The sequence below is a fragment of the Rattus norvegicus genome, chromosome 20, assembly GCF_036323735.1.
Source record: "Rattus norvegicus strain BN/NHsdMcwi chromosome 20, GRCr8, whole genome shotgun sequence".
Classification (NCBI taxonomy): Eukaryota; Metazoa; Chordata; class Mammalia; order Rodentia; family Muridae; genus Rattus; species Rattus norvegicus.
Genome location: NC_086038.1, coordinates 17,988,215 through 18,001,999, shown reverse-complemented (window position 1 = coordinate 18,001,999; position 13,785 = coordinate 17,988,215). Strand labels below are relative to the sequence as shown.

The 13,785-nt window shown below is 40.2% G+C and overlaps 1 long non-coding RNA gene across 7 annotated transcripts in view; it reads left to right on the top strand.

The window, feature by feature from the left end:
• The window catches only part of LOC120098901 (uncharacterized), a 108,265-nt gene that overhangs the window by 21,110 nt on the left and 73,370 nt on the right, over window positions 1-13,785 (top strand). For all 7 annotated transcript variants that reach the window (XR_005497642.2, XR_005497646.2, XR_005497648.2 and 4 more), the window contains exon 2: window positions 1,922-2,000. This is a non-coding gene — a long non-coding RNA (uncharacterized LOC120098901). The remainder of the gene's footprint in view (window positions 1-1,921; window positions 2,001-13,785) is intronic.

Here is a 13,785-nt window from a genome sequence, read left to right as displayed (position 1 = left end):
TGACTCAATGGGTCTTGGTAAAACTTGCTTCTCTCCCCCACCCCATCATCCATGCTCCCATCAGATGTTTGTAATTATCTTGCGTTCCCCAACTCCAGCCTCTTCAGTCTTTCCCATCCCCTGATTCTACTAATGTCTCTGCCCACCCTCAAATCTCCTTAATTAGAAAAAAAAAATGCCTTTACTTGGACAGATCGCTATTCAGTTTGTGAATGCTTGTTCCAATATTACAAGAAACTCATCACAAGCTGGGAAGTGCTGTCAAAGTTATTCACCACCTCCATTCACTACTAACCCTCATAGAATGGATCGCCAATCTATAGCCTTCTGATTCTTAGCCTTCGAAAGTCAGTTCAATTTGGTGAGGTTTTTCGAATCACTAAATATCAAGGCCTCCTTTCATCTGCAGTCTCTTTGATAGTTCAGCGTTTTCTTTCTACTGAATCTCTGTAGTGCTGACCTCTCCTAGATCTCTCTCTGCCTGGGAACTTAATGCTTCTCAACTCTAACTCCTACCCTGTCCTCTCGAGGGCAGATAGTCTTTAAAGTTCAACCTTTGGCATCATGTTCATTCCTGTTTAAAGCTATTTCCTTGGAGAATTCATGTATTCTCATGAATTTTAATCTCTTCTCGATGCTTCAACTCCTACCTTTATTATCAAATTCCCATTCCTCGCCCCCAAGTCTAAACAAGCCTGTTTCCAATTGTCTAATGAGCATATTTAATATTCTTGTCATCGTTTCTAATTTATCAATTTCTCCATGACAGTCATTGACACCATCCTTTTTATGTCCCCTGTTTAATCTGAACCACTACTAGGACCAGTGCATGAGAACAGTTAATCAGTACTTGCTCCATAAATTACAAGGCTGCTGTTTTCTAGGATTAATGCGAAAATATCATTAGACAGACATAAAACTGCAAAGCAGTGCTGTGAGGTTAGTCTGTTTCACTGGATGAACAGAATGGAGGGAGATTAGAGAGACTGGGGGATAATTACAATGTAGGCAAAAATTTGAGTTATTACAGATTAGGAATTGTTATAATTAAGGTTGGAAAAAGGAATAGTGGATATGATAGTGATGTACTATATCTCCAAAATTGTCCAAAAATATTAAAATCATATGATAAAGTTTATTTATTTTATAATAATATTTATATACTATAAATAATAATGCCATAAGGAACAATGACTGTATATTTTCCCACTATTTAAAACCCACTAGCTGTTTTCCAATGATATAGAATGGAGAGCTCTTGATGCCACCTCAAGGGTATTGGCAAAAATATTTACATTGGGCTAGGACAAGGAAGTAGACTCGGGCAAGAATTTGACATTGGGCTAGGACAAGGCTCAAGATGAATACAGCTGAGGAACGTGTTCTTTGTATCTTGATTGTGTCGTTAAGTCCCTGAATATAGTAACCATGTGACCTTTGTTTATGCCCGGTTTGTTCCTTAACTACTCTGTTCATGTTCTTCGACTACTTTGCCTTTGATCTAGAACTGGCCCTATTCTTTGCGTGAACCTAGAATTGTATAAAAGCAGACTGGAAAAATTAAAGCTGCTTTAGCACTTGCTGTGCTGACGTTATAGTGTTGTCTAATTGCCTTTTCTTCCTTTAATCCTCCCTCCCTCCCTGGAGACCCTGTTGACTGACTGAGCTGGCTTGGTCAATGTATCAGTAGATTATTAAAAGCTAAAGCAAAATCTCTAGATGCTGCCATTCTAAGCTTGTAAATAAATAAAGCTAACAGAAATGGCCCATAGATCAGGCTGCCTTGAACTGTCCTCTGCTGTCACTAGTCACGATTTAAAGAAATTCGTGTTGACGGAAGGAGTCTTGACATGAGTGGAGTGGGGAAAAGAAGGGTCTTCTTTAGGGAGGAAGGTACTCAGTGTTTTTCTCTTCTCCTCAGTGGCCCTGCCCTTTCTTTTCATCATCTGCTGCAGAACAGCATCATATTCAAGAATGAGGACATGATGAGCAGGGGGTGGGTGAGTATGTGGTCATCATAAGTCATAATATGGCCGTTTCTGTCACAAGTTATTTTGCTTGCCTTCACACATACAGTTTTATAGGTTATGCTTTTCCATAGGCTACAGGTGAAGTAATTTTGTTTCAGGGGATGAAAGATGGTAGGCTGGGGTCTTGATTTGACCTCACTATGTAACACAGGCTACCGATTAAGTGCAGGGATAATGGGTGTATACCATCACCCCCAGCATCCTCTTGTTCTTTACTGACAAATAAGACTTTGGGATAGTTCCCTCTAACGTAGTTCTTCTGAAACACTGTTTCTGTGTCTCTTTAAATATGGCACAGAGATGTCCTGGCAACATTTCGTCTTAACAGAAATACAGCAGCAGCTCTGATAATGATGAGCAGGTCTTAGTTTCCGAGAGCTTTTTCCCTAAGCTGAAACGTAGGCCCATAGAAACCTAAACGCCTTCCTATTTTTGCAAACATCCTGCAGATCCCTCTTTGGCTGCACTGTTGCACCTGTGCATTATGTGCTGCAGACTCATTACTAGAAGAATAGCTAACTTAACAGTCACATGTCGCCCAGAGATTTCTCTATGATATTTATATCTGCAGAACTATCACACAGCTCTCAAGTATGCTTCATTTTCTAAACCCTGTCTACACTAGCCTCCTCGAAGGGCCATAATGAGAAATTTTTAGGTAGGTAGACTCAACACATAACACACACACACACACACACACACACACACACTCACACACTCACACACACACTCGCGGAGAAGGGGAGAAATAAACACATCTTATTGACTGTTAGGGTTATTTTTTTGTGAGGATACAAAGATATTTTCCTACCAGGATTTCCTACTGCAAGTTATCACTCTTATAGTGGTGATAAGTGGGTAGACACTTAGAATGCACTTGTATCAAAGATACTTAGCAAGAGGAGATGCCAATAGCTATTCACAGGAGGACCTTAAGATGATGGAAATACTGAAGGGCACATAGACAGGTAATTGTCAGCTTTTGCTAGCCAGGACACTCTATTTTGGGAACATGTGAATGAGATGTTAATGTTCTAGTCTGTTTTCATGTATATCGTGCAACCTTCATAAAGGTGTTGAATTTTCATAGGATTTCTCATTTCTTTTACTACCAATATATGGCTTATCTATAATAGCTAGAACAAGTTGTATGTGGGCATTTCTAATATTAGGAAAACTGTATTACTTTTGAAGGGTGGTTTACCTAAGGAGCAAGATATAACCTTGTTAAATATATCAAGGACTCAGCTTCTTGGACTTCTCTTGGAGGCACTTAACTATTCTTCATAAGTCTCTGTCTCTTTGTTTCTTTTCTTCTTTCCCTCCCTCATTATCTCCCTCCCTCCTCTGCTCTGTGTTTCAAAATATCTCTTCTGATTCTTTCCTCTAGACAAAACCTTTGCAAATACTGCAGCCTGTCTCAAGATTGTGTTTCTGTTGCTCTCTGAATGAGTTCTAAAGTTTCCTGTTAAGGACACAGCACCTAGGTCTACGTGGTGATGGTCCACTGCCTGAAGGAGCAGCTTGCAGCCATCCGAACTGTTAGATTAGGATTGCTTCTCACCCACTTACCAGCTTTGTTCATATTCAGAAATTCTCTTTCCTATTCATCAGTGTGTGACTGTTCATATCCCTAGTTGATCAAACCTGGCTTTAGCATTCCACGTAACAGCTGTCTTGAAGGCTTGTGTTCTAAGCTGGAAAAAAAAATACCAACTGGTCTCATTCTTCTAAATCATAGGTGATATTGAAACCAATTATGTCCAACATATTAAAAAGGACATAACGGTTATAGTATAGTTACATTTTATACAGTGTCTTGGCTATTCTGTGATATCCAAGATTTTTAAATCGGGACATGTCAAGAGACCTGATTAAGTCATGGTGTTAAGAGTTTCTTTTGGGGTTGGGGATTTAGCTCAGTGGTAGAGCGCTTGCCTAGGAAGCGCAAGGCCCTGGGTTCGGTCCCCAGCTCCGAAAAAAAAAAAGAACCAAAAAAAAAAAAAGAGTTTCTTTTTAGGATAAATGTCATATACCCGCAAAGCATTATTGGCTTTTTTGGGGGGCAGATTCTGAGCTAATCTTCCAGACTGTGGAGGTCTTGAGCGCCCATGAGATAAGGAAGGGGTCTTATTTTCAATATCCATGAAGAGGTTCTCACAGACTTCTGTGGATTTGGCTAATGCCATAGTTGTGATAGAAAGCTCATTGGTCTCTCATATGATGGTCCTCTTATCATCCAGTCGCACAGAGAGTTTCATTTCCCTTCACAAAAATGCGGTAGGACTTAGGTTGTGATTTATCTGCCTCCTAAAACTGGGTTCTCAGAAGTCGCACTCATTCCCTAAGACTGCAGAAGGACTGGGGACTGAGTTCAGCCTTAGTCTAGCTCAGTGGCTCTCAACCTTCCAAATGCTGCAACCCTTTAATACGGTTCCTCATGTGATACCCCCCAACCATAAAATTATTTTCATCCTTACTTCATAACTGTTACTTTTGCTACTTTTATGAATCATAATATAAATTTATGCTTTCTGATGGTTTTAGGCGACCCCTGTGAAAGGGTCCTTTGGCCCCCAACAGGGTCACAGCCCACAGGTTGAAAACCACCAGTCTAGCTGCTTGCCAAGTTGAGCCCCTGAACGGACTGAGCACAGCTGACTCACTCCTGCCAAGCAGTGCATTGCTAATCCTGTTGTCCTGGTTGCTATTGTATATCATTTCTTCCTTTTATGGATCAGTGATTGTCTACAGATAATCTTTAATTTTTGTTTGTTTTTTTTTGTTAGTACCCAGCTAGGTGTATGGAGACAGGAAAAGAGAAAAAAGCTAAACAGATGGGTTCTCATTGGTCTGCTGTAGTTCTCAGGAGTTTCTCTATCCTGCCTCTCTCTCTTCAGGCTGTCTTTAACCATGTGAACGTGAGTTAGTGGTATCAAAGATCTGCGTCAGTGTGTGTCGATCGGACAGGTCTGCCTGGTGTCACATGAACAGAACAAATCAAGCATTTAACTTCTTATGTTAGTGTGATAGTTTTTCAGCATCTGGTGAGACCTGGGGCTTTGGGCAGTGCAGCATGCGATGGCTTTGCTTCTCACCTTCATGTGCTGTAATCAATGGCACAGATGACACTTATTAGTCTCACCTTATGGATGAACAGCCATGTCTATGCCGGCCACTTTCTTCCCTGACACTTCAGGTAGTTAATTTGAATATGTCACATTTGTTTCAGAGCTTCTGTTTTTGTTTTTGTTTTGTTCATCACTCTTTAGGCTCATGTGTCTTTGTAATAACAATGGCTTCTAAAGAGGGAGAGGAGAAATTTATGGAAAATTTTGTGTGTCCAATTTTAAGGTGACTTAGAACTTACCCTAGAGTTCTACTCTGGAGGTTTTGCACACGCCTGTTTGCTATCCCTCAGCTCACAAACCTCGGAACTGTGTCCTCTCTCTCTCCTCTTTATCTCTCTCATGGTTGGTAGGTACTGGGGAGGTAGTTAACAACATGGTGGCTTTGGTTTACACACTAGAACCAGCAAACGTGGTCTCCATTGGCTTGATTTACAAACCTGAACAAATGCTTTTAGCTCTGTAGTGCTGACACACTGGTAAGGGAAAACAACTTTATTCTGAGAATGAATGTACCTGTGAGAGGGCTATTACCTTCATGAAGATAACCCACTTCTCAGAATTTGGTACGTACTAAAAAGATTGGTTTTGTTTGTTTGTTTTGTTTTAAAGAAAGACATTGGCAGCTTTCTGGGAGACTGTCATCTGAAGGAAAATGTATAAAACAAGGCACCACGTCTTTAATTCACTTTAAAATTTTTTCCATGGTCCTGGTTTGTTTTATGATGGTAATTGACCTTGGCATTCTATGTAGTAATCATGTACACTGGGGGTACTGATTAAGAAAATTGGAAATAAGTAGGATGAAAGATATAGAACATCAAAGATATCCCCAAGCTCTCTGTAAATACATATTTTCCCACAAACAGTAGAACTTAACAATCAGACACAAAGTAGCAAGTGCCGTGGTAGAGAGAGTAACCATTGTTGTGCAGGGTATAAAAATGTCAGACTAGTTTCAGGAGGGGAAGTCTATGAATAACTCATTTCAAAGCACCGAAAGGACAGAGGTCTCCTATCTGCACACTGCTGTAGAATCAAACACTGTTCTCAACCTGTGGGTCCTGTTCCCCACAGGGACCACAGATCAGATATCCTGCATACCAGATTAAGTTATAGCAGGATCCATAGTGGTAGCAACATTATAGTCCTGAAGTGGCAATAAAATAGTCCTATGGTTGGGGGGGGTGTCACCACAGCATGACGAGTCAGCATTAGAGAGGTTGAGAGCCACTGCTATACTCTTTCCTGCTGAAGTATCATTCTTTTAATGGAAAGCATGAGTTCTCTATATGCAGTAGCCTTTTTTTTTTAAACAAAGAATATGAGACGAGGCACATTGACAATGTGCCTTTTTGTGTAAGGAAAGACTTTGTGAGTCTTATAATACACCTTCATACTATTTCTCAGATTAATTCTTTGTTCTGCTATCTTGTCTAACTATAAACCTACTGAAGTTGGTGTAACAATGCTGTTATTTGAAAAATATGTGCTTCTGAATAGTGCTTCAACCCTGGTTGATTCTGAACACACAACTATCATATAATTATTGTATTTTTTCTTTACCTATCGGCACCTGTGAAAACATTTTTATATTAACTTCTCTACTTTTAGTTTTTACATTAATAGGTGTTTTTCATTGAGACGTGCATGCACTTGCCAAGGAGATTTCCAATTACTTGTTCTATGCAAGCTCTGTGCTTACAAAATATAGAACAGTCTATATATCTTTTTAGCACACTATGAGATTATGGCATTATTTTCCAGATAATTCACATGTCCTTCCAAAACCAGTCACTCTCCTGGACTTTGCTAGGCGTATTCTACCAACTCGTCACTTACATCTCATCTCTCGCTCTAGGATGACGTTACGGTTCTTTTTTTTTTTTTTTTTTTTTTTGTTCTTTTTTTCAGAGCTGGGGACTGAACCCAGGGCCTTGCGCTTCCTAGGTAAGCGCTCTACCACTGAGCTAAATCCCCAGCCCGACGTTACGGTTCTTTAAAGATTAAAAAATGTCAGTAAATATTCATAACATGGTGATTTTTATCGTTAAAAATACCTGAACATGGGTAATTTTTTCCCAGGTCAAGGAACTGGATCTAGGGCCTCATAGGTGCCAGACAATTACTCTACCACTGGTCTGTTCTAAACGTTTTTGAAGACAGGATTTCCCTAAGGTGCTCATGGTGGCCTTAAGTTTACTCTGTAGGCCAGGCAGTCCTTGAACTTGTGATTTTTCTACCTCAGCCTACAAACACACTCTCTCTCTCTCTCTCTCTCTCTCTCTCTCTCTCTCTCTCTCTCTCTCTCCATATCTAAGTAAATATATACATATATATTCATACATACTTATATATTTCCAGTAGCATAAGTATCATATATATATATGAGAAAAAAGACAAAATGGTATGTATTTGTGCATTTATTATTTTTCTTCAATAGGAAACAATATGAGTATACTTCCACAACCAACTATTACAGCTAAAAGAAAGTACATTTTCATTACCCATTCACCTGTTGCGTGACATCTAGGCTCGTTCCCTGTGTTTCTCCTGTCAGAGGAATGCCGATAGACATGGACTCGCTAGTGTATCTGTAGTGCGGAAAGTGTGGACTGGGGCCAAGGGGCGGCGGCAGGGGAGAGAAATCAACTGAAGTGGAATATGCATGCAAACCCCAAGGAAACAGTATGCCGAGAGTTTGTTTAAGAATGAAAAACTCAAACTAACAAAAAGGGAATGATTGCCTTGCCTCTAAGGGAAAACACCAAGACCTGTCCGTTTTCAGTTCTTCAAATTCCGTGTGGTCCCTTGAACTGTGACCTGGTCATGCCCCAGCCCCAACAATAACGGTGATATGAAATGGAATTGGAGAGTGGCCTCGAAATTGACAAGACCTGAGTTTCCTGCATCCCCAGTACCATCAGTATTGGGGTTTATGACACATCTTTCCTTCTATGTGAGACAGAATGAGTTTCCATTTTTATTTATAATACAAGGGGGGGATACCTATGTTCAAATTCTTTGAGTAGCAAAAAGGAATCTCATGTCAGCCTAACTTAACAGCTTCAACTCTCCATGGAGCAATAAATAAATAAATAAATAATAAATAAGCAAACAAGCACTGCTGTAAACTGATGCTGACCCTGGGGTTAGCTAAAGTAAATTTGTAGCCAGAGTACAGAATTAATGAGAATTAAAATACTCTTAAAATAGCAAATTAGAAGTTTTAAACTCAGTAATTTCCTTGATGATATTTACCTAATTACCATTTTATAGTACCTGTTGAAGGAGCGATGAGCCATCTATCTTTAGAACAATTAATTTCGGCTCTTTGCATGTGTAATGGGTAGCTAAGAAAAAGAGAACCCGGGACCGCGTAATCACGCCTGTGCTATTTTCTCCGATGCGGAGTGGGACGGTAACCTGATCGCATAATGACTTATACCCAGGAGAACCATCGGATGAGTTCTTTTGCAGTGAGCTCAGTGGCATTAGTAAGTTGCCTCTACACAGACCGGGCTTTGCAGCAGTCACAGGCTTTTGCATGACAAATACTTCCTACAGACCGATTTAACAACTAGCCCTCATCTTGAAAAAAAAATCTTGAAAATTGTTAATCAGCGCTTTTAGCACATCCAATACATGATTCGGTGACTTAGTTACTTCTTCCCGACCACGATAAGTGAAGTAGGTTAATTGCACCAGTGACTCCAATTCTTGATCCCTCATATACATAGCCTGTGCCATGCTGCCTTGCGATGTCTTCCTACTGATTTTCTGGGTCCATCCGGGAAACTTGCTTTGGCCAAGGAGATGTACGTAGTTATGATATAGTCGGAAGGTCGAAACAATTAATAGTTTTACTCTTTCCCTTGAAAGACGCTGTCACCCTGCAGGATAAGCTGAAGGCATTGGGAGAGTACCTTGTTCCTACCCTGGCTTACGTGTCATGATAAAGGGCTGCTTAGATGATAGTGAAAGATCATAAATATAAAAGCAAAAAATGTAAAAGCAACTTGGGAAATAGAGTCAATTAAAAAAAAAAGCAACCAAAACCAATGCCAAAGGCTGACGTGGAGCAGAACTCACTACAAAGAAGAAAGACGAGTTCAGATTGAATATAGTCAACTGTGAACATGTCTTCCTTCACAGACTGAGAGGGTGCAGGAGGGCCTCGTCTCAAACACGGAGGTCCGCAGTCAATTATCGCTTACGCGTACTATCTATGATCGATTACTTTACACGTGTGTTCATTTCTTAGCCCTAAGACCTGCAGCCATCCAGACATCGGTGACCTTAGAGTCTACTCCGGCTTGCTGTTTGACTCTTGACAATCCAAACGTCAAAATTTCAGGAATTTTGCAAGCCGGTTGTTAGACACAGTGGTTCCTAGAAACTACATAGTACAAAACTAAGTGATATGCAATTAAGCTTATAAGTAACTGCGTCATCTTTTAAGTGTTTTCTGTGTCCTTGAGGTGACTTAGATCTATTTTATCTGTACTGAGGAGGTATTGTATAACAGAGAGCAGCCACCCATCTCTCCCAAGCTCTGTACAATGTTTGGTTGTTAGCTTAAAGTAGCCACGGAAGGAAACTGGCTGGCTAGCTCAATAAATCAGAGATCCCCTGTCCTGGGCCAGTTGTTAGGCCCTTACCAGCATATCACTGAAGAGATGAGAGACCGTAGCTTTCTTACGGCAAATCCTGAGTCCCACCACTGTGCTAGTTATAGGAAGCAGAAATGCATTCAGAACATGGCTTCCCAATATTTGGTGTTATTGGAGAGCCACACTGCTGTCTGAGGTGTCTCAAGAGTCCTAGAAAAATAATTAAATAGACCATTTTATTTATGTCCCATTCAGAGAGACACTGTTTCCTTCAGCTTAGACAGATTAATCACTGGACATTTCTGTTTCTGACTTGCTTAAACTTTTGCCATTCCTACTTACAGAAATTTCAGTTTTTACCAGCTCTTCATAAAAGTCATTTTTAGGGCTGAGGAGATGGCTTGGCGGGTAAAATGCTTATTTGTGAGTACCTGAGGTTGGATTCCCCAGGACCCACCAAACCAAAGTAAAACAAAACTGATTTGTTGGCGCTGGAGAAGAGCTAGCTGAGCCTGGAGGATTCTTGGAGCTTGAACCCAGACAAAAACCGTAGCAAGTTCCATATTCACCTAGAGACCATGCAGGAAGGGAATAATATGGATTGCGGTATAACAGGGCATTCAGTGTTCTCCTCTGTCTTCTGCATATTTACATACAAGTGCAATCTCACATACACACATACATATAACACATACACATACAAACACACACATATACACACATGTACACGCATATATACACATATACACATGCGTACATATATACATGTATATACACATACATACATACATACATGCATACACACATCACACACATACATATGGGCATACACACATCATACACATATACACACATGCATACGTACACACATGTACACACACATCCGCACATGCATCATACATACATGCATCACACACATACACACATACACACCCATACACACACACACATTACACACACACACATGCACACACACGACACAAAAATAAATAGAAAAAGAATATCTGAAGTAATTCATACACATAATATACTGAAAAAATATCAAACATTGGGGCTAGAATGTGCCAGAATATTATTCCTCAAATTCTATGTACATATTGCATGAACTAGTATAGTTGAAAATTATACCGACATGATGTAACAGTAAAAGTCATTTAACTGTGCTACGTACAGATGGCTCATTCAGTGACCTACGTGTATCAGTAGGAAGGAAAGCTAGAGGTGCCCTGTGAGAGCAGGTGCCCACTAGCCATACGGAGACAGTCTTTAGGATGTTCTTAGGATAAAAAAGCCGCTGGGGCAAGTTTGGCTTATTAAACACCATAGTAATAATACCTTTAAATGTGAATAAAGAATTGTGAATACTCACTTAATAGTTAGGATCCCAGTAGAGATGGCCCTAATTTTTTAAAAATTTCCAGTTATTTAATGACTGAGAAGTAATTATGAGTGAGGTTGCTTTGATCTGAGCTTTGGAGCAAGAAAAAAACATGTCAAGCATAGAAAACTTTAGTGGCATTTAACAAAATACTAACCAAAAAAAATATCAGTGCATTAGTCACTTTTATCCTAGACTGTTAAGAAACTTATTGGCTACCACTTTAATCTGTTTATAGTCTCTTCCCCTTTATAGATTATAATTAGTATGCACTAGATGTCTATAGCTTTTTGTCAATGATGAGAGTCTGTGTGTGTGTGTGTGTGTGTGTGTGTGTGTGCGCGCGCGCGCGCGCGCGCTCGTGTGTGTAGTCTGCATAAATGCACCCTACAGACAAAATTATGGCTTTGCTCGTTGAATTCTGTTACTTGTGAATCTTACTTGTTATTCCAGTTACATTAATATAATTACATTACATTAATGCTAGACGATAAAATTTAGATATGAAAATACTAGGCCAATTCATTATCATTGCTGGTTTAGGATGGCAATACCTCTCTCTCTCTCTCTCTCTCTCTCTCTTTCTCTCTGTATGCATATATGTTGTCTCCATAAATGTATGTGTGAAAGTGCACATGGTTTTGCATGTGTGTGTGTGCGCATGTGTGTACACGTGTGTGTGTGTGTGTGTGTGTGTGTGTGTGTGTGTGTTTGTAGGGCAGGGATTGACATCAGGATGTCATCCTCAGTTGATTCTCCACCTCATTTTTGATACAAGTTGTCTTGCTGGACCCAGAGCTTGCTACTTTGTCTAGACTGGCTGGCCACAAGTTCCCGAGATCCATCTGTCTTCAATGTCTAGTCCTGAGGTTGCAGATATACAAAACCATGCCTGGCTTTCATGTGGAGTCTATGGATCCAAACCCAGGGCCTTGTACTCAACACCATTTACCTGCTGAGCTGACTGTTGACCTGCTGAGCTGTTTCCACAGCCCAGTGTTAGGGGTTTTCTTTATGACACAAACGCAAGTTTTATGCTAACGTGCAAAATTACCTCAGATGATGAAAAACATGGACAAGAAGGAACACATTTAACCAGCTTGGACAAGGCTCTGTAAATATGGACGAATGACGCATCTGGGTAATGTGAAGAGGAATCAGCTGTGTCATTGACAATGACTCTCTTTTCTTATGCCAGACATTTAGTGGACAGAAATCTAAATTACCTAATTTACTTCACCTATTGGATGTTCTTTTTTTTTTTTTTCTTCTTCTTATCCTCAATCAAGTATTCATTTGGGTGAAGGAGGAAAACATCTTTTATGAATGAACAAGTTACAAGAGTGTCAGGGGATAATAACCTAAAAAGCCAGGCTTGTCTGTCAGTTCTGTGTTGTTAGAATGAGGTTCTCTTTGGCCATCAAACAGATTTCTTGAAAGCCAAAACTAAACATTGTCTCTTGAAATTCAGTCCTTTATGTGCATACTCTTGTGTGCATTCTAGGGATGCATTAGGTGTTATGCCCTAAGAGCTTTTTATTACCTTCTAAAAGGTTGACTAAAAGCGCTGTGTCACACTTAGGATTTCTGTAACTGTGGTAAAACACCACAATCAAAAGCAACATATGGAGCAAAGAGTTTATTTCTTCCCACCACTCTCTGGTATGTTCACTGAGGAAAGTCGGGAGAAGGAACTCAAGGCAGGAACCTGGATCCATGGAGGAGTGTTGCATACTGGCTTGCTCCTCCTGGTTTGCTCAGCCTGCTTTATTATATAACTCAGAGCCACCTGCCCAAGGTTGCCACTACCCACAGTGAGCTGGGCCTTCTTCCCACATCACTCCTTAATTAGAAAATGTCCTACAGGCTTTGTTATAAGACCAATCATTTTCTCAATTGAGAGTCTTTCTTTCCACATGGCTCTTGCTTGTTTAGGGTTGATGAAACAAACAAAAACAAAACAAAACAAAACAACAACAACAAAACCAACCCAGACAGTCAGAGATAGCCAATGGACTGACACCTAGTTGAGAAGCTATTTTAATCTACACATGGATCAGAGACCTCAACAGAAACATGAAAAACTCTGAAACTTGCAGAAGAGCAGGTGGGAAGTTGTCACAACATCCAAATATAGGCAAAGATTACCTAACAGGACTCTGGTCACTCAGGAAAGAACGTGAGCAGCTAACAAATGGGACCTCAGGAAATGGAACAGTTTCCACAGAGCAAAGGAAACAGTCCATGAAGAGACAGCCTATGAAATGAGAGGAAACCTTTGCCGTCTGTACACATGACTGAGGATTAATCGCCAGAAAACACCAAGAGCTCAAAAACCAAAACAAACAACATAATAAAAGTGGGCTGTAGAAACAGAGAATTCTCAGAAAAAGATGCAAAGGGCTTGTAACCTCTTATGCAGCATCCTCAGTCACCAAGGGAATGCAGATTAACAGCACTTTGAGCTTCTATCAGAATGGCTATCAGGGAATAATCAAATAACAATGACATCAAGAAGCGGGGGAGGGAACCCATCTTCTCTATTGATGGGAGTGCACACTGATTCAGCTACTGTGGAAATCAGTGTGAAGAAGGGTTTTCCAAAAGCGAGAAACAGAACTGCCAGGTGGGGGCAT